The 27714-nt window shown below is 38.1% G+C and overlaps 1 protein-coding gene and 1 pseudogene across 4 annotated transcripts in view; one reads left to right on the top strand and one right to left on the bottom strand.

Annotated features, from left to right (window-relative positions):
• The window catches only part of WWP1 (WW domain containing E3 ubiquitin protein ligase 1), a 107896-nt gene extending 101332 nt beyond the window's left edge, over nucleotides 1-6564 (bottom strand). For all 4 annotated transcript variants that reach the window (XM_028113068.2, XM_088022792.1, XM_028113074.2 and 1 more), the window contains exon 1: nucleotides 6356-6564. The gene's annotated coding sequence lies outside the window, so the exon portion shown is untranslated. The remainder of the gene's footprint in view (nucleotides 1-6355) is intronic.
• LOC114215510 (uncharacterized) lies at nucleotides 1364-27714 on the top strand (annotated as a pseudogene).

A 27714-nucleotide genomic window follows, 5' to 3' on the forward strand; every position in this document is an offset into this window, starting at 1 on the left:
GACTCAACCGTTTGCTTCCACCCGTTCTATTTAATCATAATTATGGGTATACTAGACAGCTATCAAAAGAACTCATTTTCCTTCAATAAAAAAAGCTATCACAGCTACAATTCTGTTAATGCTAGTACATTTTTAAACTACCCTGTAACTACCGTGTAACTTAGGGCAGGGAAGAGTCATAAAGAAACACCTTAAGGTAATTCTATCTGTCCCCTTCTTCGTGCCCTAGCCTTTCCTATTTATATAAATCCTGTTTCTAAGTACATTCAATTACCAAACTCCTCCCCACAACAGCCAACATACTATTTTCAGAAATTTGCAAAGACATTTGCACTAGAATGCAGGGGTTCCTTTCTCAGTATATATGAAATGCTTCAAATCTACCTAAATTCTTTAAATGAAATACAGATTTATTATTCCACTCAGAAGCTATAATGTAATAATGTAACATTCATCTTCTTCATTCCAGTTAGCCATAACATTACACAGTAGGTAACTTGAAAACAACAACAACAACACTACTGAGACTAAGATAAACTGATAAAGGTAAGTGATGAAGATAAAGTGAGAGAAACCCAGCTAAAGAATGAATCTACCTGTTCCTGGTAAGGATAAGCATTACCTCATGCCTTACATTTCCCTAAGGAGAGAGAAGTTACATCCCATTCTCCACAAGGAAAGAGTATTCTCTCCACTATGACTCCTCTCCAAGGAAGAGTGGCTCATCCTAAACTTTTTCTAAGACACTGCAAACAGAAAATAGTATTGGTGAGGCACCAGGTTGTTCAAGGCTTTTCAAGGCCACAGTGACTGGCCAAGGAGCTCGGTTACCCTAAATGTCATATAAACAAAAGGGCAAGGGGGATGGGCCCTTTGCCCACCCATAGCCCACTCTGCCCAGAGTGCTGACTGGGACATTTGTCTCATCCAATTTGTGAGACTTGGGTAAATCACTGCTTCCAAGCAGCCCGGGCTCTGGGTCCTGCACTTTTTTAGACCCCACTGCCATTAAGTAGAGCAAGTCAATCCTGCCCCATTATGGTAGCATACAGGGTGAAACCCCAGAGGTCCAAAATTTTCTTTTCTACCCAACGACAGTGCCAGTTACTTCCATCTATATAATAAGCCAAATATGCTATTATTTGCGTTTCAGACTCCACTTTCCCTCTGACAGATCTAGACGCAAAGTACCAAAAGTACTAGGCAGCTTAAATCTCAGCTTCATAAACAGTTTTCCAGGTGCCCCATTTTGGTGTAATACAGCTGTTAGGCTTAATCTTGGGATTCACATACTTGTCTAGTCCATTTCCCTTGAATCTGGGATGGACCTGTGAATTGCTTTAACCAACAGAATGTGGCAAAAATGATGCTACGCCTTAAGAAGGCCTGGCTGCTGCTTCTTTGCACTGCTGTGAGTCCTAAGCCACTATGTTAAGGCCAGCAACACTGCTGGAAAGGCCACTTAGGAGGCAGGGCTGTGAAAACTATAAGAAATATGAAGAAAGAGAAAGAAAAAGAGAGTAAGAGAAAGAGAGAAGACCAGCTCCTAGCTGAACTGCAGCTGAATGTAGCCTTTAGAGTGACCACCAGCAAACCCAAACTGTTCAAATGAGTCCAGGCTAGGAGAGCAAAACCATAAGCAAATAAGATAGTTGTTTTAAGTCACTTAGTTTTAGGGTTGTTACACAGCAATAAATGATCAAAACAATGTTTACCCGGTTCCTTTTGTTTTTGCATAATTTGTTCCAAACCCAGAGAAAAGGAAAGATGTAATTAATTATAACCCCACACACTGATACAATCTCAGAGGATAGTCTTATGCCCTTCTTAATGTTAGTGACCCTACCAAACTCTGAGTTCCACGAGGAAGGCTTCATGTTTGTCTTCTCAGCACTGTACCCTAGCACCCAGCACAATACCTGGCATGTAACAGGTACAGCAGGCTGTGTTATGAACAAACAATAGGTTTAAGGAATGTCAAGACAAATGATAGTCTTCCTTGTAACTTAGGAGTTATCTGGCATATCGTTTTACATAATATGTTCCAAAAGTTGTCTAATCATGTGTATCTGAAGTGTATACTAAGAGTTTTCTAATGGCAAATCATTTTTTTAATGATAAAGCTTTTTATGTAAAAGTAAAAACCATGAAATATCATGATATGTACTTTCGGATATCACGTCCTGATTTATATGCTCCAAAAATACAAATTTCCATAGACTAAGCTTTTATAATGGGAGAACAAACTTCACCTGTAAAAGCAGCTGAATTAAAAGTCAACAAATTTTCAGAAGGAAATTAATACCTACATTTCACCAATGTACTTTTTTAGATAAGAAATCAACTTCTGCTCTTTCCTTGACAGGAAAATAACTATTTTGGGATAAATACTTACAAATTTCAAAATAACCCAGCAACAGCCACTGTAATGAGGTTACCATTTTAACACAAAGGAAGAATTAGACAAGTTCAGATCTATAAGTACAAAGGTTTAACAGATTCCAAACAGGTAAATTCAAACTCCTCATATATCACCTTCAGTTAAATTTCCATTGTAAATGAAGAGCTGGCCAAAAAAAAAGAAAAAAAAAATTACTGACCTAGGAACAAAAATATGGGTTTTTAGTTCTAGATCTAATTTTAGCCACTTACTAGTTATATACTTGGAAATTTTTTTCAACTTCTTTGAGCATCAGTGCATTCATCTAAAAAAAAATGATTATCTCCTGACACACCTACTACTCAGCTGTCATGAGAATCAAATGATAAAGTCTATACAGCCATTATGGAAAAATGTCAAATGCTATACAAATATACAATACTCTTCTTAATGTCAGCAAAGAGTAGAAAAATCATCTGTGTATGTGCTTTTGCTGGACATTTTTCCTCCATTAAGTATTAGCAACTAGTTCCTTCAACACTACTATAAAGGCCAATTTATTGGTTTTTCCAATACTTGTTATTACATCACATTTTTATAGAAAGAGTAAAAAAGACCCCAGTCTTTCTAATAATTATGGAATCAAAGTTTCTAGAGCTATAAAAGATACCCAATAGTAACTTGCTCAGGTTCCCTACTAGGAAGATAATCTTATAGGTGGAGAAAAGTCAATTATTTACTAATCAAATTATGCTTTAACCATACTGGGGAGAGTTAGCTCCTTAATCTAATGAAGAAATGCAGTGACTAGGACCCTGAACTTCATTTCTTTTTGTAAACTTTCCATTTTTACTTGATAAGGCTTCATGAATGAAGTGAAAGGATTATTCTTAAGTAAGGCATACATGAATATAGAAAATAGAATAAAGATAAAAATTCTTAAGGTTTCTTATTTCACTTCTCCCCCTTCCTCGAAACCCAAACTAAGATACAAAGAAAATAAAAAAGTAAATGATTGGTCTGTTATTGCTATCTGCTCTCCATACACCCAATTCATGTCTCTTCTCACCAGCTCTCCTGCACATGGAAAACAAGAAGGGTACAGAAGTTTCCCTACAGAAAGTTTGATGAAAATCAAAGACCCAAGAATCACAGAAATGTTAAAAACTGAAAGGAACCTCCAGGATCATTTGGTCTTACTGATGAGGTCACCTAAAGTCAATAACTATATGCAACTGATGGTAAATCCTGCATCTTCTTACAAAAAAGAAAACAATCATTGTCAATCAGCTGATTCCACTTTACCCACTTGCTAACTGAAATACTTAGGGCAAATCATTTAACTTCTTGGGCTAGTTTGTTATATAATAGCAATTAACGTACCATAGTCAAAATTCTTTGTAAAACTGTACACTACAACACAAATGTAAAGAGATACTGTATTTAGGTGTATGTAAGATATGTCTCTACAGTAGGGATTATCAGCAAATGGAAGAATTTAAAGATTCTATTGTTTTAAAAAGCCTCCAGTAATTCTGAGCTGCTCCTAGCCCAAGCCATTGACACCCGGGGTTGATGAGGGAGCTTCAGTTGAGTTCATGGACTTCCCTAAAATTATATCCAGAAAGCACAGTTGCATATGGAAATTCTCCAGGCCAGATTTTTTTAAGTTTCACCAAGGATCAGTAATCACCAAAAGGTTAAGAACTACTGCTGTAAAGTGACATACATCTGCCTAAGATAAAGCTTCCACAGATACTGCTCAAAATGGTACCATTATTTTCCCAACCTGGATCAGAATCTGTTATTTTTACTTTCTTCATTTTCTCTCTCATCATCAAATTCCCTCCATTCAACTTCCTTCCTCCTTTCCATTTCTAATATTACAGCCATAGTTCAGACCCTCATTACTTATGACCACAGCAACCAAGAGATCTTTCTACCTCCAGATTTCTACTTCAATTCACACGACACATTGCTGCCAAATTAATCCTCTGAACACAAAAGTTTAATCATTTCATTCACAACTCAAAAATCATCTGTAAATCCCTCAACACCTATTAAATCCAAGGTCATTAGCCTTGCATTAAAAGTAATCATAAACTGGTTCAAACTTTTACTCCAAGTTTTATCACCCTTTGTTTGTACAAATACTTTGTTTCATCGAGATATAATACTCGCCTCTCCCCAAATGTATGAACTCTGTGCTTTAATCTCTTAGTCCCTTTTCTCTGCTTGCCTTACCTTTCTCAGCTTATCAAAAGCCATAGTCATCCTTCAAAACAAAAATTTCAGAGGCCAGAAGCTCTATGAATTAACCCTTCTTACCTCACCTTGCCAAATAAGATGTGAGCTCTACCCCTTCTGAATTTGAATTCTATATGAAACTTAACTCTGTATTAAAAGATAAATGAAGCATTTGTGTATAGTCCTACTTGCCTAACTATTCTGGGAAGGCAGAAACTGCTATAATCCTTTATATTCCCCCAAATACCTCTCACAATCATGCAGTAGATGCTTAATAATTGTGCAAAGAAGTAAAAAAAAAAGTTTCAGCCTTCGTGGGGAAAACAGCAGATTACTATCTCTTTGAAGGCAGAGAACTTATTTGTGACAACCTCTATCATGCCAGGCTTCCAAAAAACATAACCCTTACTTACTGCTTTTTAAGTCCTGGTATTGGATGTCTTAATTTTGCATTTTAAGGGAAGAACTATTTGAAAACCTTAATAAGCTACATACCAAATAACTATTCTACATACTTTACACCTCTCAATTTGAGTAGCTCCCAACACTTGGCTACTAAGTTTTCAGTTTAAAAAATACTATTTTGAAAAGTGATAATTTGCAGTCACAGCTAATTATCTGCTTTATGGCCAAAAACAAGTCACATGAATAAAATAATGCCTTTATTTTTTTAAAAGGTGCATTTTGCTTGTATAGTACACAGAGCCTTATGAGACAGGTAGAGTGGATTTATACATAAGGATGAATTCTTGCAGAAACCTGCATACATTGTACACCAGGCACTTTGGGTAAAAACACCAAAGGGGGCGAAAAGCTAACTTTGGACATTATTCTTTCCCACTATCACCAGTAGTTTTTTAAAGCGGAAACTCAAATCTTTTTGCACATTAGCCTACACAAAAAAATAAAAACTTACAAAGCAGAAAAAAAAAAAAGCCACACCAAACTCCTGGAAAATATTTTATCCTGGACGAGTAAGAATGTCAAAATAACAGATACTCGTCTTTGGTAAGGAAGGTTTCATATAATTACAGGAGCATAGGACGCTCAACTCCAAACGATGGAGTAAAGGACTGATCATTTAAAGGCTGTAAAAACAATGGACAAATACAAAATTAAAACATCTTTTTTAAGATGAAAGGAGAAGGTCCAGGTCACAGATAAGGACTAGTAAAAACTGCAAGGTCACTGGGACCTACCAGGTCACAAAGGTGGAGGTGGGGGTTGTGTGTGTGGGGGGGAACTGCAGAGTCAGTGAAGAACCGGGAGTGATAAGAACACCTCAGAAAAAGACGTTCTAAGGCTGGGAGTCCTTGGTTCGGGACGACGAAATTGCGGTGAACGTCAGGGCACGGGCAGTAAGTCCATACACTGGTGTTTTTTGGAAAGGTATTAGGGAAAGGAAGAGAAGGTAGACGGAACGCCAAGAGAAGGCTAAGGAAGCTTGAGAACCGCGGCTGCAGAGTCACGAAAACACTTCGCTCCAGTATCATTAGCTCGGGCCTGTGCCAGGGCCAACTCGGGGCAAGACCCGTGACCCCACCCCAGAAAACTCCCGGCCCCTGGACTGGAGAAGGCAGCCAGGGCGGCGCGGACCGTCCCCGACGGCCCCCTCAGAGGGTCCCGCCCCGGGGCTGACCGTGCCGGGCTACCGACACCGCCGCGAAGGCTCTGGGCCCGCGCCCCCGCCCCACCCGCGCCCCCAGTCCCCAGCTGCGGCGTCCTTACCCGGCGCAAAGCTGTCGGCTCCCGGCGGTCGGGCGGCCACAGCAGCGGCGCCTCCTCCAGTGGCGGGCGCCCTCACCCTTCCGCGCCCAAGATCGCCATCTCGCAGCAGGCGCGGCGGCGGCGGCGGCGGCAGCGGTAGCAGCCACCCAAGCGTCGGCCCCGGCAGCCCAGGCCGCCTGCAGCCACTTGGAACCCGCTTGCCGCGCTCGGCGACACCCGACCCTCCCCCCACCCCCACCCCGGCCACGCGCCACCCCCAGCAGACCCCACACCTCCCTCCTCAGGAGCGCGCCGCGTGCTCCCGTCGCCGGCGCCGCGCTCCGAGCGCGCGCCTCCCCGCCAGCCCCGCACCGCGCGCTGCGCCGCGGCCGCCTAAAACCAACTCCGGACCCGGAATCCGGCTTCCCGCGAGCATGCGCAGCGAGGGCGCCCCGATGATGCTTTTGGAAAACTCCGCTCCTCCGGGTCTTACGAGCGGTCGAGGAGAGGTGGAGGGCCAGCCAATGGGAGATGGGGGCGTGGCCCAAACCTGTGGAAGGGGCGGGGCCGCCGCTGAGATTTGGAAAGAGGCTTTCCTAAGCAGGAGGTGGGTGCTGCTGACTTGACTTTCCGGTTCGGAGCAGAACCGGTGAATGACCTCAAGTAAAGTCCTCCGGGCACTGGCGTTCTTTTCTTAAATGCTTTACAGCAAAAGTAGGCTGTTAATAAATACTCCTTGACCTAGCTGAGTATCTGACTTAGTACCCACTGCAAGAGTAAATATTGCATTTAACAGATGGCCATACCAGAAGACTCCCACTTTATTTTTATTAGTAATCAAAACGTTCACTCCCTCTACTCTTATATGAGTACAATGATAAAACTAATACTAAACAAGTACATGTGTCAGTGTCAAGTACAAGTACAAAGTCACACGGCAATGCCATGAGAAAGGTTTTTTATCTCCATTTATACAAATAAGTCAACTAGTCTCTAGAAGTACTGTTGGTTCTGTGTATTGCTTTGAGAAGAAAGGCCACCCTGCAAATAGAAATCAGTGGTGACCACATTACTCACCAGATGACCTGGTCTTCTACTTCAGAAATGATAAAGGCCATCAAGGACGGCTTTCTACAATTTTAGCCCAACGGCCTTACCCAAGCCCCACAAATTACCTACATCCACACCCAAGCTTATTAGTTTTCCTTCTGTCTCAAAGACTGGGTGTCCCGGCTCCTCTCCAAAGTGAACCTCTTGACTGTCCACTCCCTCCTGTGCCCCCCTCAGCATGATCATGTTTTAATTCTTTTCTGTCTTAAATTTTTCCTTGACTTTAAAACCTTTCTAATTCTTTTTCCATCCTAATTAAGCTCTTGGAAGAACTGTGTACCAAGAACAGCATCAACACCCCATGAATAATTGTAAGATTAAATAAATCACTCTTTTTTTAAAAAAGATTTTATTTATTATTTGAAAGAGAGAGTGACGGAGAGAGAAAAAGCATGAGGAGGGAAGCAGAGGGAGAGGGAGAAGCACATTCCCCACCCAGCAGGGAGCTGGATGCAGGGCTCCATCCCAGGACTCCCGGATTCCAGAATCATGACCTGAGCCAAAGGCAGATGCTTAATCTGAGGACCAAGGCGCCCCCCGCAAATAAATAACTCTTGATTGACTGAATGTACGTTCTCTTCGTCTCTGTTGCATCAGTTTCTACACTCTGAATTCAGACCAGGATTTGATGCATACCATATCCACTATGATTATTCTAAAATACACATCTGAGCAGGTCGCTTCACTGTTTAAAATCTTTCACTGGCTCTTCAGAGCTTTCAAGTGAAAGATTAACATGATCTTCAAGGCCTCTTTACTCTTGCATACTCAGTCCCTCCATCTTCAAGGTTCAGAATTATCTTCAGAGTTCCCTGATTGTGTTCATTGATCTCTGTTTTAATGAGTACTGTTTCCTCTAACCTTCTCACTGTTTTGCTTGTCCACTCCCTTTAAAAATGAATTCAAGAACATGCTTGCAAGTCCACTCTTAGATATTACACACACATACCCAGCAGAGGTCTGCACGCCATCTCCAGAATGCCTACAGGCCTCCTTCCACTTCCTGCTCACTTCAGCTCCCCTGAGTCCTCAGTTTCCCCTCAGTTCAGTTCCACTCAGAAGCTCCTAATAGTCACCTACGCCCCTGACTTGACATCAATATTGAGACAACTTTTCATTATTAATTATTTCTTTGGTTTCAAATGAATACTATTATAAATAAGTACCTTTTTATAAATCATTGTGTCCTTACATACTTAGTTTAAATCCTTAAAAGTAATCAGAGGTGTGAACAATTTTAGCCCTTTTGAAATGTATAGGCAAGTTGCCTTCCAGAAAGAACGTAGGCTTAGGTATCATACTGCCTGGGATCAAAATGCAGCTCTGCCACCCAGGAAGGCCACGTTCAGACTTTCATGGGTCCCAGATGCCTTTGCCTTTGTGGACCTCTTCCTCCATAAGATAATATTAAAAATTATATTTATAACTGCACTGATAGAAAGATAAACATATTAATATTATACATGAAAACATTTTCTTCAGCCGTTCTCTTCTGATTTTAAAAGAAATTAAAACATTTCTATGGGCCCTAAAAGTATGGTAAGCCTGAGGCACTGTGCCTACTGACAATTAGATAAGTCAATTTTGCTGCCACCTACAAACTGTGAGATTTGGCCAAATTCATTAATCTGACAGTGCCTCAACCAGAAAATTGGTATAATGCTACTACATGATGTTGTAGCGAAAAGCAAATGAATTGCTACAAATAAAATTATCTAGAATTATGTGGCACATAATAAATTACTGTTGTTATATTGTTATTATCAATTTTCCTACAGCACTGTTTGAGAGTATACGAGTGTCCTTCTTTACTGTGCTCAGGCCATCATGGTATATTTTCATATGTGCAAATATGGTATCCTACTGTTAGTCCATTGTTCATTTTCTTACTGGGGTAGTCACGAAAAAAAAAAGCAACTTAAATATAATATAGATATTGATCCCAGATGAAATGATTGGCCTTTTCTATTTTTGTTTTCTTCTATTATTTTATGCTTCATAAGTCCTTTCCCATCCTGAGATCATATCATTATCTGTCTTTTTTTCTATTTATTTGGTAATTTCGGGTTTTTTTTTTTCACTAAATAATTCGATCCTTTCAGGTTTATTTTGGAATGATGATCTATTTTTTATTTTCTCTAAGTAGTCTGTGATCTTCCCCAGCTTGTTTGTTTAAGAATCCTTCTCCAACTATGATGATTTTAATTTTTTTAAAGATTTTATTTATTTATTTGACAGAGAGAGACACAGCGAGAGAGGGAACACAAGCAGGGGAAGTGGGAGAGGGAGAAGCAGGCTTCCCGCTGAGCAGGGAGCCCAATGCCGGGCTCGATCGCAGGACCCCGGGATCATGACCTGAGCCGAAGGCAGACGCTCAACGACTGAGCCACCCAGGCGCCCCCCCAACTATGATGATTTTAAAATATATACAAATTTATTCATATTCCTTCCTTTAAAAAGTAGAGACTAATTCCCTCCCAAGTGAATGTGAGTTGTACTTAGTGACTTGCTTCTAATGGATACAATACAGCAGAAGTGACAGGCTGTCACTTCCAGGAGAAGGTCTTAAAAGTGTATTGTGGCTCCTCCCTACTCTCGCTCAGATCACTTGCTCTGGGGAAGGCAGTTACCATGTCATGAGGACACGTCAGGTAACTTTATCAGATGCCCACATGGCAAGGAACAGAATATCCTGCCAAATAACAGCAAGGATTTGAGCCTCCTGCCAATCTCCATGTGATTGAGCCATCTTGGAAGCAGTTTCTCCAGCCCCAGTCAGGCATTTAGATTATGCAGACATTTTGATTTCAACCACATTATAAAAGTTGAACCAGATCCCCCAACTGAGTCACTCTCAAATATCTGACCCATAGTAACTATGAGATAATAAATGTTTATTGTTTTAAGCCACTAAGTTTGGGGGATAATTTGTTACACAGCAATAGATAACAAATAAACTAACCCAGTGGTTTTTAACTGGCGACAATTTTGCATCCCAGGGGACATTTGGCAATGTTGTGAGATACTTTTGATTGTCACAACTGATGGGGAGGTAGGGGGAGAGATGTCCATTGCCATCTTGTGGATAGAAACCAGAGACTGCTAAATTTCTTTCAGTGCACAGGACAGTACACACACACACACACACACACACACACACACACACACACACACACACAGCCCTGCAGCAATGAAGAATTATCAGACTCAAATGGCAATATAGTGCCAAAGGTGAGAAACCTCACACTAACTTGTTTTCCCTGCACCTTAAAATTTCCCTCTTTCACATGTACTTATGAAAGAGGTGGGTTTGCTTCATATCCTTTGTTCATTTGGGAGCTGCTTTACCTTGTTTTATCCCAGGTCCTAGGCTTTCTGCCACCGGATAATAATTTTACTTTTTCAAGGATTTGGTATAAATGGAATCATTTACTATGTACTTTTTTGCGTCTGGCTTCTTTAGTTAAGCATATTTTAGAGATTTGTTCATATTGCTGTGTGTAGCAACACTCCTTCTTTACTGTTCACTACTATTCTATTGTATGGGTTTGCCAAATTCTTAAAATGTTTGTTCTATTCACGGACATTTTTTTTGTTTCCTGTTTTTGGTTATTATGACTAAAGATTCCATGACCATGTGGTTAAAAATCTTTGTGTTGACATATGTTTTTATTTTTCTTGGGTAGATAATGCCTAGGAGTGGAATTGCTGGGTCATGGTAAGTACATATTTAACCTTATAAGAAACTGCCATCCTGCTTTCCAAAGTGGTCGTACCATTTTCCGTTCCTACCAGCAACGTATGTTCCAGTTGTTCCATTTCTTCTCTAACACTTGGTAATGTTAGTCCTTTCTGATCTTAGCCATTCTAGTGAATGTGTATTGGTAAGTCATTGTGTTGTCTCTTGTATTTCCCTGATAACTCATGATGTTGAGCATCTTTTCATTTACTTATGGATTATGTGTATATTTTCTCTTGTGAAGTGTCTGTTCAAATCTTTTCCCCATTTCAAACTGTTTTTGTCTGTTCTACATATAATTCTATATACCAATCCTTCATGAGGTATATACGTGTAAAATCTTTTCTCCCAAATTGTGGCTTACCGTGGTGGTCAAACTTTCTATACAAATATATATAAACTCTATGTCTATCCAAGATGAACCCCATTGATCCTGGCCTCCTGGTATCAATACTCTTGTACAGCCCATCCCCTCTATAACTGACCTGTGTGACCAAGAGGAAATTTTGGAAGTGATGCTATGTAACTTCTGAGGCTAGGTTGTAAGAGAGATCGCAGCATCAATCTTGCCCTCCTGGAGTGCTTGTTCTAGTGAAAGCCAGTCTTTCGAAAGACCCACACAGAGAGGAACTAAGGCCTGTGGATAAACAGCTAACAGCAACACGCCTCCTATGGGTGGCCCCTTTGAAGTGGCTCCTCCCACCTCTGACAAGCTTTCAGATGACAGCGATCTCATGTGACACTCCAAGCCAGAAATGGCCAGCCACACAAGCCACAGATTCTTGATCCACAAACACTGTGAAAGATAATAGTTTATTTTTGTTTTCAGCCACTATGTTTTGAAGAATTTTTTTTATACAGAAACAGATAAACTTACATTTTCGTAAGCTGTTTAACAATGTCTTTTAGTTTTTGATGAAGTTCAATTTACCAATCGTTTGTTTTGTGGCTTATGTTTTCTATGACATATTTAAGATATTTTACCTACTCCAGGATAATGAAGATTTTTTAATCTTTCTTCTTGAATTTTATACTTTTAGCTTTTATATTTGGGTCTATAATATATTTAAGATAAATTTTTATGTGTGGTGTGAAGAAAGAGTCAATGTTAATTTTTTTCCAAATAGATACATAGCTGTTTCAACACCATTTATTGAAAAGATAATTCTTTTGCCATTGAACTGCTTTGGCAATTTCAGTAAAAGTTCAATGACTATTTCAGGACTCTCTATTCCATTTCATTTAACTATATGTCTGTCTTTATGCAAATATCAAACTATATTGATTAACTGTAATTTTTAGAAAGTCTTGAAAATCAGGAAGTATAAATATTCCAAGTTTGTTCTTTTTTCTCACAATAATTTTGACTCTTCCAGGTTCTTTATATTTCCATATGAATGTTAGGATTAACTCATTAGTTTTTTTTTAAAACATACCTTGAGGGGTTGCTTGGGATTGTGTATATGTAGATCAATTTAGGAAGAATTGACCTCTTGACAATATTTAGTCTTCCAATCCCCAGGCATAGATCTCAGTTTATTTAGATGGCTTCTAAATTCTCTTAGCAGTATTTTGTATTTTTTACAGTATTGTATTGCATATACTTATCCTTAAGTATTTCACGCTTTTGATGCTATAACTGTTATTTTTAATTTCATTTTCTAATGTCTCATTCACAGTATATTTAAATTGATTTTTTTTAAGATTTTATTTATTTATTTGAGAGAGAGAATGAGATAGAGAGAAAGCACGAGAGGGGGGAGTCAGAGGGAGAAGCAGACTCCCTGCTGAGCAGGGAGCCCGATGTGGGACTTGATCCCGGGACTCCAGGATCATGACCTGAGCCGAAGGCAGTTGCTTAACCAACTGAGCCACCCAGGCTTCCCTATTTAAATTGATTTTAAATATTGACCTTGAACTCTGAGATTTTGCTAATGTATTTATTAGTTCTATTAATACTTTATAGATTTCTTGAGCGTTTCCACATACACAGTCATGTCTCTGCAAATAAAGAGTTTTATTTTTTCCTTTTCATTCTGTATGCTTTTATTTCTTTTCTTGTTTTATTGCACTGACTAACACATCCAGCACAGTGCTGAACAGAAATGGTGAGAAAGTAGAGCCCTGCCTTTGTCCTGACTTTAAGGAAACCATTCAGTGTTTTACCAATAAGTCTGATGTTATCCATAGATTCTTTTTTGTATATGCCCTTTACCAGGTTGAGGAAGTTCCCTTCTTTTCCTGTTTGCTGAGAGTTCTTATGATGAATGAGTGTTAAATTTTATCATATGCTTTAGGAGGGAGTATCTGTTGAGATGAAATTTTGATGGATTCATCTTGATATGATGGGTTGAATTGATTGATTTTCAAATGTTAAAACAACCTTACATTCTTGAAATAAACCACCTTGACCATGGTGTATTAGATATTTTATTTATTGCTAGGTTCTATTTGCTAAATTTTAAAAGATTTTAAGGAACTTAAGTTCATTGAGGATACTGGTGTAGTTTTTTTTTTTTTTTGCTATGTCTTTGTCTGGGTTTGTTATCAGGGTAAGGCTGGCCTAATAAAATAAGCTTGGAAATGTAACCTCTTTATCTACTTTTGAAAGAAATTGAGTATGATTTTTATTATTTATTTCTTAAATGTTTGAAAGATTTTATTTCTTAAATGTTTTGAAAGAAAGTGAAGCTATCTGAGGTAGGAGTTTTCTTTTTGTGAGAGTTTAAATTATGAATTTAATTTTGTTTGTAGATAATATACAATTCAAATTTTCATATCTTCTTGTACTGGTCTTGGTAATTTGTGTCTTTCAAGATATTTTTCCATTTCTTTAAGTCATCAGATTGACTGGCCTAAAATTGTTCATAATATTCCCTTATTATTCTTTAATATTTTTAGGACTGTAGTGATGTCTTATCTTTTATTCCTAATATTAGTACTTCATGTCCTCTTTTTCACTTCATCAGTTTAGTTAAAGTTCTTTCAGTTTGACTGATCTCTTCAAAGCAAAAGCTTTGGTTTTATTAATTTGTCCATTTTCTGTTTCACTTATTTTAGCTTTCACCTTTATTATTGCCACATTTAGACTTATTATGGGCTGATTTGCTCTTTCTTTTAAAGTGTATATTTTTCTTTGGGAACTTACCTTATTTTTAAGTTTTTATTTATTTTTTTAGTAATCTCTACCCCCAACATGAGGCTCAAACTCACAACCCTGAGATCAAGAGTGGCATGCTCTTCTGACTAAGCCAGCCAGGCACCACGGGACCTTACTTCTTTTCTAGAATAAGCATTTAGAGCATAAATTTCCTTCTGAGCACTGCATTAGCTTAATCCCCCAAATTTTGATATATTTTATTTTTGTCAGTCCTAAATATTTTCTGATATTTTATGTGATTCACTCTTGACCCATGAAGTATTAGGAGGTATGGTGCATAATTTTCAAATATTTGGGAACTTACCAGATATCTTTTTGTCCTTGTTTTCTAAGTTAATTCCATATGGTCAGAGAATATGCTCTATTATTTCTATCTTTTTAAATTATTGATACTTGTTTTATCCCCCAGCTTCTCAGTGAATTTTTCATTTGCATGTGAATAGTGTATTTTCTGCTGTTGTAGGGGAGAATGAAAATTGTTCTATAGATGGATTTTAGGTCAAGTTGAATTGCAATATTTTTCAAGCCTTCTATAGCTTTAATTTCATCTACTTGCTCTATCAATTACTAAGAGGAATATTAAAGTCTCTCACTGTAATTGTAGATGCATGTGTTCTGTTAGTCATGTATTTTAAGGGTCTATTATTAGGTGTATATACATTTAGGGTTGTTTTATCATCTTTATCATTACAAAAGTTCCTTCATAATCTGTCTTGTTTTGAATTAATAATAATATTAACTTATCCACTTAGGTTTCTTATGATTAGTGTTTGTGTATATCTTTTTCCATATTTTACCTTTAATGTATCTGTATCTTTATATTTCAAAGTAGTTTTGTTGTAGACAGCATTGGTTGAACCTTGATTTTTTTAACCAGTCAGGACAATCTCTGCCTTTTAACTGAAGTGTTTAGACCATTTAAATTTAATGATTATTGATACAATTAGCTTTACATTTATTTGTCTTTTAAAACTTCTTTTATTTTTGTACCGTCTCTTCTTCCCTCTTTTTCTTTTTTTCTGCATTGCAATGGATTAGATGAGTATTTTTTTTAAAGATTTATTTATTCATTTTAGAGAGAGAGACATGAGTGGAAGGGGCAGATGGAGAGGGAGAGAGAATCACAAGCAGACTCTTCGCCAAGCACAGAGTCCCACGTGGGACTTGATTCCATGACCATGAGATCACGATCCCAGCTGAAATCAAAAGTCAGATGCTTAACCGACTGCCCCACCCAGGTGCCCCTAGATGAGAATCTTTTCAATTTTCCATTTTATCTCCACTACTGACTTATTAGCTATAGCTCTTAGTTTTTTAATGTTTGTTTTAAGGCTTATAGAATGCATCTTTAACTCACACAGTCTAACTCCAAATAATATTTTACCACTTCATATTTAATGTAAGAAACTTGTGGCAGTGTACTTCAACTTCTCCCTTCTTTTTCTCAGTGCTGTTGTTGTCATAAGTTTAAGTGCTACACGTTATATCCTCTATAGTACTTATTAGCATTTTTACTTTAAAGGATCATTTTTTTAAAGATAAAAAAAGTTTGATATTTACCCACATATATATATTTCCAATGATATTCATTTCTTTGCGTGGATCTGGATTACAAGTTGATTTCAATTTCCTTCAGCCTGAAGGTCTTCCTTTTATATTTCTTGTAGTAAAGTTCTACTGATAATAATTATCTCAGATTTTATTTGTCCAAAAAAGTTTTATCTCACTTTCATTTTTTAAGGAATTTTTTTTTGCTAAGTAAAGAATTCTACTTCAATTATTTTTTTCCCTTCAGTTCTTTAAAGATGTTGTACTTTGTCCTCTGGCCTGCAGTTTCTGATGAAAAGTCTGAAATAATTTAAAATTTTTGCTTCTCTGTAGTAATACATCTTTTTGTTGTTGTTGGAGGTTCTTTGCTCCTTTTTGTTATTGTTTCCTTTAAAATGTTTTTTTATCAATGGTTTTGAGCAATTTGGTTAGTATGTATCTTTATGTGATTTGTCCTCCATGAGATTCATTGAGCTTATTGGATTTGTGGGTTTATATGTTTTATTATATTTAGAAACGTTCAGGCTGTTATTTTTTCAAATGCTGTTTTCCTACCTCCTATTGATCTCTCTTCCTTCTGGGACTCGAATTACACATCTTTAATTAAACATATATAACATATATTACATCATTACTGTTTAGTTTTTTTCCCCCCATAAGTCACTGAGGATCTGTTTTTGTTGTTGATATTTTAATTTGTTTGTTTTTAGAGACTTTTTTTCTGTTTGCACTTTGGTTTGGATGGTTTCTATTGCTCTGTCTTGAATTTTACTTTTCTTTTGTAGTACCTAATCTACTGTTAGGACCATCTAGTACATTTCCTATTTCAGATATTATGTTTTTTAACCCAGAAAGTACATTTGGTATTTTAAAAAAATATCTTCTCTGTCTTCATTATATTTATTTTTCCTTAAATTCTTAAACATGTTTATAATAACTCTCTTATCATTCTGGTCTGCTAATTCCATCATTTATATTATTTCACAGGTTTTTTTCTATTGGCAGATTATTCTTCTGGTGTGAGAAACATGTTTGTGCTTCTTTGCATCTCAGGTAATTTTTTACTGCCTGCTGGACATTGTCAGTGTGTTCTCGTTGAGTGCTAAATTTTTTTTAAGAATGCTAAATTTCAAAACTGTCATATTAGCTAAGTTACTTCATAATCAACTCGATTCTTTTGAGCCTTGTTTTTAAGCCTTTTTTGGTGAGCTGATTTACAGTAGACTGTACTCTGGGTATTCAATAAGGCTCATATAATCTGGCTGGCCAGACTCAAACATCTCCAAGCTGTTTGTGAACTTTGAGAATTAGTCACTTTATAGCTCCCTGGTCCATTTTTTGTCCAGCTGTGAAGAGTTTCACCTTATGCATGTGTCAGTTGTATTCAATAGCAGTCTCAAGTCACCATGCAGGATTCAATATCTTTTCTTCATGTTGCTTTCTCCTCTCCAGTGCTCCACTCCACAAAGTTCAGTCATCTTCCCCAACTATATTTTCTGTCTCTTCAACTTCATCTTAATATCCATTCAGTTTTTCCCTAGTACTACTCCTGAAGCAGTACAATTCCCAAGCATAAGTTGTTCAGTCTAGAGTAATGTTCTGGGGCCCCAGAAGTTCCATCCATGTTAGTTTTTGGTCCTCCAAGTGTAGTGGAATTGTCTCAGAAGGTGGGGTGAGCTTGGTACTCAGTCTACTGTGGCCATAAAAACTCCAGTACCTTCACTTTTGGTGGATATTTCACCAGTGTGATTTACACACTCTTAAATCTTTTTATAATCCAGAACATGGGTATTAGGTAAGTCTCACACAAACATACATATCCATGTATGCATGCATATACATACAAACACAAGTATGCACACATGCACTCATCAAAGACAAAATTTATTTTCAGAGGCTATAAATACATAACTAAAACATTAATTTAGTAATAGTGACTAACACTTTTTGAGAATTTAATATGAGCCAGGAATTGTTAAAAAAAAAAACACTTTATATGCATTATCTCATTTTCCTCTTATAAAGTATGAACCTTAGAGAATTTGGGTAATTTTTACAAGTCTTTCATCCAGAAACAGACGAAGTCAAACTTGAGTACAGGCAGCCTAATTCTAGAGGAGGGGTTGGTAACTGTGGCCTGCAAACTGACACTCATTTTTGTAAGTAAAGTTCTGTATCAAGACAAGCGTATGCTCATTCTCTTTTGTATTGTCTGTGGCTACTTTTGAGCTAAATAGCAGAGTTGAGTAGTTGCAACATAGACTGTATGGTATACAATGCCTAAAATATTTATTAATTACCCCTTTGCAGGATAAGTTTGCTGACCCTTGTTCTAAAACACAAATTAGGGATGCCTAGTTGGTTCAGTCGGTTAAGTGTCTGCCTTCGGCTCAGGTCATGATCCCAGGGTCCTGGGATCAAATCTTGCATTAGGCTCCTTGCTTAGCAGGGAGCCTGCTTCTCCCTCTGCCTACTGCTCCCCCTGCTTGTGCTCTCTCTCTCTGACAAATAATAAATAAAACCTTTAAAAAAAAACATACAAATTAATTACTCCATAATATCAAGGCCATCTCCCTTGCTATTTTGAGGTAGTTTTTCATGTCATTTTGCTAGTCATGTAAATTCTTTTCATTCATTTTCTCTTCATTCAAAGTATATTTTTCAGGGGCGCCTGGGTGGCTCAGTCGTTAAGCGTCTGCCTTCGGCTCAGGTCATGATCCTGGGGTCCTGGGATCGAGCCCCGCGTCGGGCTCCCTGCTCGGTGGGGAGCCTGCCTCTCCCTCTCCCTCTGCCCCTCCCCCTGCTCATGCTCTCTCTCTCTCTTTAAGAAACAAACAAACAACAAAAAAAAAACAAAGTATATTTTTCAGCATACCAAAGCGCATCACAAAGGTGTATGCTATACACTTTAAAAATGTCTGTCTCCATCCTCTAGAATGAAAAGTTTCTAAGAGCAGATGTTTTGTCTGTGTTCACTACTGTATCCCCAGTGCCTAAGACAGAGCTTAGCAGAGTAGGTCCTAAGCTGTGTAACTCTTAATGATGATCCCTTGACTATACAAATTATTATCTGATTAAACTCTAAGGTAGGACTTTATCCCTCCCTAGCTAAACCTATAATAAAAGGTGGGTTCTTTCCTTCATTTATGCTTTCTTTTCCCACTGATTCATAATGCCACCTTTAAAAAATTATTATTATTATCACAGGCTGAATTACTACATGTACTAGTTAACCCAGTTGTCAATTAAGGTTGGCGTACCCTTTGATATTTAAATAAAATTGGCTCCACCCCCTTAGTCAACATTCTATGAGAAGTCCAATCTCTCTCTTATAAATTCTCTGAATCTCCAAGAGAATATATTTACATGGTCTCTTCCGGCTTTGTGAATCAGTTTCTAATTAACTTCTGCTTTTACATACATCTCATCCCACATGGCTGGCCTCTTCTCTGCTTCACACTAGACATGAATTTCAAGACTCTTTCTCTTGGATTCCTTCTCACTACCCCCACCCCCTCAAAAAAGAAAACCTCACTCATGAAAGTTATTCTCTGTGTGTAGCATTCTTCATTGACAGTTAGAAGGAGACAAGGGGATTTTCATGCAGCAATGCAAACAATTTAAAATTGATCTTAAGAATCACAAAATTCTACTACTGACACTAGTATTATACTATATGTTAATTAACTGGAATTTAAATAAAAACTTAAGAAAGAAAAATTAAATAAATAAAATTGATCTTAAAAACTCCCTGTTGTCAAAAAGCCTTCAGCCTATCTACAGCCAGGAATTTCTCACTGGCCACCTCTCTCCACAAGTGTGTGATTTTTCCTCTGTTTACTATCTTTTCATATAAATTTTTAATTTTTAATTTTTGGGGCAGAATAGTTTGTCTTCTAGTTGCATTATCTTCTTCCAGCCTATGACCCTAGGCTCTCACCTTTTACCCTTGTGCAATATATTAAGATATCTTTCTCAACAAAGGGATGTCTTTCCCAACAAAGGGATTTCTTTCCCAAGAGAAATTCTAGTACGAGATGTTAAAATTGGTTTTTTTTCATTCCATTAAACAATAATCTATTTCTAGGCCATCTATTCTCTTCCTTTTATCTGTCTTTCTATCTTTGCAACCATTAGTATCACATTTTTAATTACTATAGCTATAGTATATAGTTTAATATCTATAAGCGGGGTTAATATACCAAACGCTTAACAACTGGTAAAGCATAAGTGTGAACCAATTGAACTAAGCAGTCATTAACAGAGGGCTGACACAGATCACAGAGTATAACCATAAGGGTATGTATAGGCTACCTTTATAAGATTTTATTTATTTATTTATTTGACACAGAGAGAGAGAGAGAGAGAGAGAGAGAGGGAACACAAGCAGGGGGAGTGGGAGAGGGAGACGCAGGCTTCCTGCTGAGCGGGAAATAGGCTACCTTTAAAGGAAAAGTTCTTCATTACTCTTCCTTTTCAAAATATCTAGTTTTTTTCCCTCGCATGATTGTTATTATCAGTTATATTCGTTCTTTTGTCCAATTAAAAAAAAATTCATCAGGTTTGCCATTGGGATTGCACTAAACCTATAGATTAATTTGAAAACAACAACAGCCACAGCAACAACAAAGCATTCTCTTGATCTCTGAGAAGGACAGAGGGGCTAAAGGTTGAATCAATTGCCAATGACCAATTATTTAATTAATCATGTCTATATAATGAAGCCTCCATAAAAACCCGAAGAGCAGGGATTGGAGAGCTTCTGGGTTGGTGAACACATGAAGATTTGGGGAGAGTGGCACACCTGAAGAGGGCATGGAAACTCCACGCCCCTTTCCATATACCTCACCCTATGCATCTCTTCCATCTGGCAATTCCTGAGTTATACTGTTTTATAATAAACTGGTAAAGTGGTTTTCAAAGCTCTGTGAGCCAGTCTAGCATATTAATCCAACCCAAAGAGGGAATCATGGGAACCTCCAATCTCTAGCCAGAAGGTTAGAAAAATGGGTGACAACTTGACAACCAGACTTGCGACTGGCACCTATAGAAGAGAAGGGGGAAGTCTTATAGGACTCACCTCATAAACTAATGGGATCTGATGCTATCTCCAGGTAGATAATTTCAGAATTGAGTTAAATTGTCAGATACCCGGTCAGTGTCCCCTGAGAATTAGAGAATTGCTTACTGTTGAAAATAAAATACGCACTAGAATTGTATTAATAGGTTTCCCTGTAGTGATATATCTTTGCATGCCTATATTCATCTTTTCTTGTTTGTTATGTTTTTATATTAAACAGTCTATTGAAAGCACTTGGCATTTAGGCTACCCTCTTCTGAGAGGCTGCAGAGTGCATGGAATACTTATAGCCTCAAATGAGGGATTCATTTTTGCCCAATAATACTAACACTGGACAATAGCTGAGCAGAACAATGATGGGTTCTGGAGCCAAAGATACTCATTTAAAAATTAGCCTGTAGCTTAGGACATGACCTGGAATAAAGGCTTTGCCAACACCCTTCTGAAAATGATGGCAGAATTAGACATTCTGAGAGAGATACAGGTAACAGGATGACATGAAAAGAGAGAGTCTTTATAGAAAGACACAGTAATCAGAAGTCAAGAGGTAAAAGTAAAAACAGGTAGAGGAGGGCGCCTGAATGGCTCAGTCATTGAGCATCTGCCTTCGGCTCAGGTCATGATCCCAGTGTCCTGGGTTTGAGACCCACATCAGGCTCCCTGCTCGGTGAGCCTGCTTCTCGCTCTCCCTCTGCTGCTCCCCCTGCTTGTGCTCTCTCTCTCTTTCGAAATAAATAAAATCTTTTAAAAAAACACAACAACAACAACAGGTAGACGGAAGTGACAGTGAGGTAGAAACAGTCCTTGCAGAAGCAGAGATAAGTTTAGCCATATGGGAGAGAACCTAGAGTAGAAAGCAGCAGGTACTTGCTGCTGAGGGACAACAGGGTGAACAGGACCCCCTGCTGGATCACTGTAGTTACAGAGACACCGAGCACCTATGTATCCTAAATGGCATTCCAGTTTTTCAGGAGGCCTGACCATATGACTGGTGAGAGACTGTTTTTGCATATGTCCCCGTATATCAACTGAATTTACCTGCATATGGCTTTTTTGCTGGCAGAAAAACCTAACTAATGCTATTATTTTCTTAAAGTATTTCTAGGTCCAATTTTCTAGTTTAAGGAAATTTTTTCAGTATTCATTCGGAAGCTTTGGCTGTAATATTTCATGTGTGTATGTGCATGTGCTTATGTGCACTTGCATGCTATCTTTGTAGGTTACATATTTTTCTGTTACATCCTATTTCCTTCTTTAGTGGACCTTCTGTATTATCTGCCTTAACAGTTTTACTTTGCTGAATTTCACAAAATCACTTGTAGTTTATAATTGTTATTATTGCATAGTTTTCCTTTATCCTTATATTTGATGAGAGTATGTCAGATGGAGAATATATTTTAAAAAATATATAGCTTTGCGAAACTGAATGCCAAATTCCAAATAAAATTCAAAACTTTAGAACACTGTAGTTGGGATGCCTGGGTGGCTCAGCTGGTTAAGCAGCTGCCTTTGGCTTGGGTTATGGTCTCAGTTCCTGGGATGGAGCCCCACATCAGGCTCCCTGCTCAGCAGGGAGTCTGCTTCTCCCTCTGCCTCCCCCCAAACCCCGGGTTCGTGCACCCACGCTCTCTCTCTTTCTGTCAAATAAATAAATAAAACCTTTTTAAAAAAAATAAAACACTCCAGTATATTTCTTAGATAACTCTACTTTCTGAAGTGTCCAGAATTCATTATATGGAAACGTCATGCAATTTTTCTTGCACAGGTTTTTAAAATTTAGTATCATGGAAGGTTCAGGAATCCAGGTGCCCATAGATTGGTTATATTACTGACCCCACTTAATGACTTCTTTGAATCCACAATGTTTTTCCTATAACTTTAAAGTTCCATCTCACCCTGACTCTGTGCTTGGGCATGTGACTTGTTTTGGTCAATAGTATGTTAACCAACATGACACAAACAAAGGCTTTATAGAAAGGTGCATGTGCTCTTTTGTTGCCTTCTTGCACGTTTGGGCCTGCTCACTCTTCCCCTCTGCCATGCTACGAGAACATGTCCAGCTGGTCTGCAGGAAGGATATGGCAGTTGTTTCAGACATCTGAGCTTAGGCCATCCTGGTTCAGCCAATTGCCAGCCAGCCCTCAGATAGGTGAGGAAATCCAGATGAGATCAGAAGAAGCTCCCGGCTAAAGCTATTCAATATCGACAACCTGTAGTGAACTAAATAAATGTTTATTATTTTAAGATACTGGGTTTGGGTGGTTTGTTATGAAACATTATTGTGGCAACAGATAATACAGAGATACCAACGTAATAATTAATCAATGAGGAGACATCACTATGTATCTGAGGTACCAAGTCAGAGATAATATTCACAGATGGTAGATATTTTCATATATTCATAACTCTTTTTGTATTCTTCTGTCTCTGGAAAAATTCATTTATTATCCCAGGAGTGGTAATGGTACAGAGAATGTTCCCCTGTAGCACTTTAGCAGCATTTTAGACACAAGACTTGCCAAAAAAGAAATGTGACTTTGCTTATTATGCAGTCTTTTGGTACTTGAAGTGTTAAGAAGATAAATGGATTTTATGTGATCAGGATGGTAAAGATACATTACATTCTCTGCCTCAAATTCTCATGTGGATTTAAGTTGTTGGTGAGAAGAAATGAGAATATAATCAGGTTTGTGAATGCTTGTAGCTATGATTTTTCCTGATGACTAGTAGATTATAGAATGCTTTTTTTAAAGAAATCTTGGCTGTCAGGTGAAGTTTTACTCTTAAATTAGATAGATACAGGTTTCTAAGTGGAAAATAGGAGTTTCAGCTCCAGTTAACAAATATTTATTGATCATCTATTCTGTACTAGACATTATAAATACAGACTCAGTGAAAGTTAGCCTCTGCCCTAGAGGCACTTAGAGTTCAGAAAGGAGGCAGACAAATAAATCATGACAGGCAAATAAATTCTATTGTAAGTACAATGATGGGTCACACAAAGGTGGTTGAGGGGTATCAGAGGGTGGGTGGGGTTGTGTTTGTCCAAAAAGTTTAAAGGATAAGTAGATTTGGAGAAGTAAAAGAAGACCTTAAGTGGGAAAGGATTCCAGCAAGGAGCAAAGCATGAACAATGATCTGGAGTGTGGAAGAGCATCAGTTATACAGGAAACCACAGAACATAATGTGGGACCCGAAGTTACACACATGTAACCAAAATATATATATGTATGCCAAAATATAATCAAAGACTTGTTAGGTATTTGCTAGTGTTATCAAATGTGCAATTATTTTTGTTAATAGAGATTTTTGTTTTCTTTTGCATATTGGAAAAATAATCTTTGTGCCTTTTAGTACCTTCTGCATTGCTGTAAATTCCATGTGGACCGAGAACAAGTTTATCTTACTCTTCTGCATCTCAGCTCCCAGTACAGTGCCTGAAATTTCATATGAATTCAGGACATGTTTGTTAAGCAAATTACTGAATTCTTGAACCTGTCGGCCTTTGCCAAAATCCAATAGAAACTTATCTTTTAAATTACTCTTTTTAAATTTATTCATAGAGTAATTTTCTTGAATAATTTGTCTTTCTCAAATTGTCTTCAATAAAAGCTTAATCTTCTGTTTTGTAATTCTCCCTATTTTTGGATTTTAAAATATATGCTGTCAGTATTGTTTTTCTCCCCATACATTCATCTATGTATTCATCCAAGATACACTTACTGAATACTTGATTATGTGCCAACATCGTGCTCCACCCCAGGGTGGAGTAGTAACAAGTCAGACCTGGTCTGACTGTCAGTGGGACTTATTTTCCAGTGAGGAAAACAGACCAATATTGAATTAATAATTTACCAGCACATTGGATGTTACATATAAAATTGAATAGTTTTATGAGAGTGTGTAACAGCTTCTTTTGGCCTCTATTCAATATGAATTATTATATGATGATTATATAGCATGTTTACTTTATCATATTTTAGTTTGTGTTCTCTACTTTCTGTTTTGCTATGCCACCATTATAATTAATGTGTGGTACACAGAAAATACACTATAAACATTACTTGATGGAATGAATGACTGAAAGAATAAATGAATTTTATTAGAACCCTGAGCCGTAGTTTATTGGTTTAATTTCTGCTGTTCTTTGGAGGACTGTTTAAGTCATTTGTCCATTTCATGAAGGTTAGTATAGGTAGAACTTAAAACAGTTATTAGTCAAATCTATTTGGTTATCTGGTTTTAGTCAACAAATATCCATTGGAAGTTCGTGTAAGTTATGTGGCAGAAGTGGGAATTCAATAAAGAATAAAAAGTTTCCTGCCCTTATAGAAATTGTAATTCAGGCAAACAAGATAATAGCATATGAGAAGCTAAACATTTAGCACAAGAAAACATACATATTGTATATCTTCTAGACAAAGGACTGTGCTGGGTAATGTGAAGAATAAAGAAAAAGTATACCATGACTTCCGGTTACTTATAATTTAGCTGAGGAGACAAGACAAATATATTTACAATGAAAATAATACCAAACAATAAACGATACATTCTGGTGCTCAAGATAATAAGAGTCTCAGGACTTCAGCGGATGGAAATCTTCCAAAGCGTTAGCATGTTTTCTCACGCAACCAAACATTCGAACAGTTACTCCAAAGTGAGGTGTGTGTATTTCAGGGGAACACCAGGCCATCCATTGTACTTTGGGAAGAAAATATTAAAACTTCTACCTATTTAAAAATAATTTTAAAGGAAACTAATCCTTACTAACATTTAATAAAAAAGATTGCCAAGGGGCCATTAGAGTCTGTAGTCCGTGAATGTCCGGTGTTAGGATTTAACCTGGTTATCACACGGAAGCAAAGGAGTGGGAGTTGCATTTCCCAGAACAAAGGGGCAGCTCTTCCCGTTTCTTCATTGTGAGGTGTTGCAGGTTATCTGGCTGTTTTAAGTTCTACCTATACTAACATTCATGAAATGGACAAATGACTTAAACAGTCCTCCAAAGAAGAGCAGATAAAATTAATAATACAAGCACAATTGGGCTAAAAAGAAAATCTTAGCTGTGACACTTTTCTTTGTGAACATGCTTTTTGGCAATTACAGGATTGGATAAGATTTATTCAGATATTACAAAAAGTCACCTCCCCTCAGATTCAAAGTTACGATGAAACTATTTGAAGTGTGGGTTTTTTATGTTATTATTGTTAATGAAGAACCTCAGGTCATATACTGTGCCTTGAGATAGCTCGTAATTAGCAAGACATTAAAAAACTAAAAAGTGTTTCAAACTCTGCTGAAATGTTGCTGAAAAGCATGGTGCTGGTAACAGTTCAACAATCTGTGGCTGCTCATTCTTGCCTACTTTTACTCTCCCTCTAAAGCAGGTTAGCATTGAAGGTGGTATGGAAAAGCCTGCATGCGTGTTCAATTCTTTGTTTCTTCTCCTTCCCTTTCCCCCAGGGCCCCCCCCTCTTCGATCGCTCAACCTCTTTTGTTCAGTATGTGTAACTTGAAGCTAATTTGTACTACTGGATATCTGACTGGAGCCACAGATACAGAATCTGTATTGTTCTTACTGAAACACAGCATGGAATTAACATTAAACTTAAATAAAACAAACCTAAATTAAAAAAAAAAAAACAAAACTAAGCATCCAAAACATAAGGACAATCTTTTGCAATTTTTTCGTAGGTTTTCAAAGTCAAGAGTTACTCAACCTGGCATTTAGTGAAACTTTACTAAACTCAAAAATAAATATTTAGAAGTTTACTTATTAAAAAAAGACGACTTGGGCTTTCCATACCACGCAGGGAGGGGTCCATAGGGTATTGTCTTAAATTAAAGGGAATCTCTCACAATATCCGGAGCCCTTGATGTCCTGCAAATGAAGGAGGAGGATATCCTCAAATTCCTGGCAACAGGAACCCACTCAGCTAGTACCAACCTTGACTTTCAAATGGAACAGTACATCTGCACAAGGAAATGTGATGGCATCTGTATCATAAATCTGCAGAGAACCTGGGAGAAGCTTCTGTTGGCAGCTTGTACCATTGTTGCCATTGAAAACCTGGCTCTTGTCAATGTCATATCATCCAGGGATACTGGCCAGTGAGCGGAGCTGAAGTGTGCTGATGCTACTAGAACCACTTTTATTGCTGGCTGCTTCGTTCCTGTAGACGTCACTAACTAGATCCAGGCAGCCTCTGGGAGCTGAGACTTCTGGTGGTTACTGATCCCAGGGCTGCCCATCAGCCTCTCACCAAGGCATCTTATGTTAACCTGCCTACCATCGCTCTGTGTAACACAGAGTCTCCTCTGCGCTATATGGACATTGCCATCCCTTGCAACAACAAAGGAGCTCACTCAGTGGGTCTGATGCAGGGGATGCTAGCCCAGGGAAGTTTTGTGCATGTGTGGCACCGTTTCCCATGAACACCCATGGGAGGTCATGCCTGATCTCTACTTCTACAGAGACCCTGAAGAGATTGAAAAAGAAGGGCAGGCTGCTGCTGTGACCCAGGAGGGATTTCAGGGTGAATGGACTGCTCCAGCTACTGAGTTCACCTCTACTCAGCCTGAAGTCACAGACTGGTGTGAAGGTGTGCAGGCGCCTGCTTTCTGTGCTAATTCAGCAGTTCCCTACCGAAGACTGGAGCGCCCAGCCGACCAATGAAGACTGGTCCGCAGCTCCCACTGCTCAGGCCACTGAAAGGGTAGGAACGACCACTAAGTGGTCTTAA

Source organism: Eumetopias jubatus, unplaced genomic scaffold, assembly GCF_037043125.1.
Source record: "Eumetopias jubatus isolate StellerSeaLion01/CBP00866 unplaced genomic scaffold, mEumJub1_p1.0 scaffold_4, whole genome shotgun sequence".
Taxonomy (NCBI): domain Eukaryota; kingdom Metazoa; phylum Chordata; class Mammalia; order Carnivora; family Otariidae; genus Eumetopias; species Eumetopias jubatus.